This window comes from Zerene cesonia, chromosome 6, assembly GCF_012273895.1.
Source record: "Zerene cesonia ecotype Mississippi chromosome 6, Zerene_cesonia_1.1, whole genome shotgun sequence".
Classification (NCBI taxonomy): Eukaryota; Metazoa; Arthropoda; class Insecta; order Lepidoptera; family Pieridae; genus Zerene; species Zerene cesonia.
Genome location: NC_052107.1, coordinates 511,927 through 514,953, shown reverse-complemented (window position 1 = coordinate 514,953; position 3,027 = coordinate 511,927).

Here is a 3,027-nt window from a genome sequence, read left to right as displayed (position 1 = left end):
TCGCTTTTGATATTATACATAGTATACATAGTATATACACGTAGCACTCTGTTGAATTGTACAATAAAAATATATTTTGGATATAATAATGATGATTGGTTGCTTCTAGATTTCAACTAAGGGTCCTTTTAATTGTGTTGATTATGAAGTGGAACCTAAAACTAACGTGACGCAGAGAAAACTAGGTTTGGATTTGATTATTGCCCAATTCCGCCCCCCCCCCTTTTCCTATGTTATTAGGAAAAAGGGGGGGCTCTTCAATCACTGCCTATTAAAATGTTGCGTAATATGAAATCACACAGACAGGCGGCGGAAAGCGACTTTCTTTTATACTATGTAGTGACTAGCTGTTGTGTGTGTTTCACCCGCGGACGAACTTGGGGGCTAGTCTATCTGTTCATTTGTTATTTCTATATATAATCTACATCACTGGCATCATCAAAATCGGTTCAGTGGTTTCCGCGTGTATGAGTCAACTGCCGCAGCACTACATAGTATAAAACAAAGTCGCTTACTCTGTTCCTAGGTCCCTATGTATGCTTATATCTTTAAAACTACGCAACGCTTTTTGATTGATTTTTTTTTAAGATAGAGTGATTCAAACGGAAGCTTCATATGTATCATAACCTCTATTAAACTACTCCAAATTTAACGTGTAGGAAGCTGCGTGTAAAAGCTAGTCTATAATATTTTAAAATGTTTTCCAGCCTAACAAGTCGTATATGCAATAAACATTAGCGAGGGCTGCTCCCCTCACTCTTTGATGCGGCTGCGACCGTGAAAGTGGGACGGTGTTTCATTTCGATGTAATTAACGAATTTTATAATTGCACTCTTTGTGATGAAGTCAGGTGAAAGATTCATAATATTTTTGTATTACGTACGGTTTTGATAACTGTTCTGTGGAAAATTGATTGTATTTTTTTCGATATTATCATTGGGGACGGTTGTTGCATACAGCTGATATGTTATAATGGTTATAATGGTTTTGATTAACTATTTAAACGATTTTGCAATTTCACTTGTTGAATGTTCACAGGCTTAAATATTTTTTGTCACATGCAATGAAAGACAAGTCCTACTTTAAGTTAACTGTGAATGAGAATAATTCAATCAATTTCTCATTATTTCAGGCATTTAATTTATATTTTATATTGACGATGACGGTTCATGAGATACAACGTGATGACAGAAACAGACGGACAGTGAAGTCTAATCCGCTTTACCCTTATGGAACCCTAGCCTAGTCCCAAAATTGCATCTATGTATCAATCAGGATTAATATCAAGGAGTATTTAAAAGTATAACTTTCTCAATGTCAGCAAGTCCTTTCCCTTAGTGCTCCCGTGGTTATTGCATCGATATAGTCGATAAGGGAGCCCGTTACAATAAATAATACATAAATCATCTGTGGGGTGTCGTGTGTTGCGATTTTATCGGCAAAAACGACGCGTGTCGTGTGCTGCCTTACTGACTGTGCGCCGATACCTCATGTACGGTTTAGAAATCTAAAATCTATACTAATATTATAAAGCTGTAGAGTTTGTTTGGTTGAACGCTCTAATTGCAGGAACTGCTGGCCCGATGCGAAAAATTCTTTCAGTAGTCGATAGCCCATTTATAGAGGAAGGCGTACGTGGGTAAAACTGCGGGGCACAGCTTATGTGATTGAAAAATCGTATCTTTGTAACAATATACTTCAGATGCCTAAAAGATATAAGAGTTATGGTGACTACTGAATGAAGAAAGAAAGTTATAGAGATATCTGGAAAAAATGGAGAAACCTATAACCGAAAAGGGATTCTGATATTTATGCAATTTATACATTGTTACATTACACAGTGTTACATAAGTAAAAAGCTAATAAAACATCGTAATTTATATTTGCCACGATTGTAACAGAAATTGTAGATGGGAAACGAATGGGCATTATTATTATATTATAATTTTTATTATCAATACAATTTTCATTTACGAACGTTAAGTTACTAATTTTGTTATTTAATGCGTTGTTTTTGACATATATTTTTGTTTATTATATTTTTTCATATAATTACATATTTCATGAATCAGTTATATTTAGTGATATATGTGATTATGTATACCAGTTTATTGAATTTTTATACAGTTACTATAGTATGTTGTAGTTATATGAGGTAGTATTATAAGAAATGTAGATTCTATAAGATGTATCCGTCATGTATCGATGAATTTAGGCAGATTTTTCTATTAAAACATACAAAACAACAACAAAAAAATATCGCCTTGCGCAGTGCGTGACAAACCAACACCGGTTTACGACACTCCGATCCAACCACTTCAATTAAACGCACTCTATTACCATGCAACAAAGTCCACATTACTCTGCATTTAACTGCATTAAAATAGTTTTTATGTCCGTATAATTGTCTAATACGAAAGAGACTGCGAGCGGTCGTTATATTAACATTTAAATGATATTATTGTAGTAATCGAGATGTTAAAACCAGTCTAGACGTTTCGCTGGATGCCCGCTGTAAATGTTAAAGGGATGTAAACAGGCCCATGGATGTTGTTGTCAATGAAATTTCCCGAAAAATTCGATACTATTTAAGGGATTTGAACAATTTTCTTGTGGTTTTAAATGATATGGGAGTCGAGCAAGCTTCGATATGATTTGGTCCAGCTCGCATCGGGGAAGATACCATACCCCCACAAAAGAACGGCGTGAAATCGTAGGGTGAGTGGGGAACTGGAGGACTATACCTTTTCCTTACACTTCCCAATCCATACCTTTATTCTCGTCTTCTATTGCTTAACCTTTATCTCATAAAAGCGCATTCGCAGAAGCCCTACCTGTGCAAATGTTTATGGGCGGTGGTGATCGCTTACCATCAAGCGAACCACCGGTTTAGTTGTCCGCTATTACATAAAATAATAATAATATAGGTGTGATATGAGGTTATCACCTAGAAAATGAACTAAATAAGAATTAATTTAAGAATTTATTGTATTGTATAGCATAATTTCAGAAGCCTTTTAGGTCACT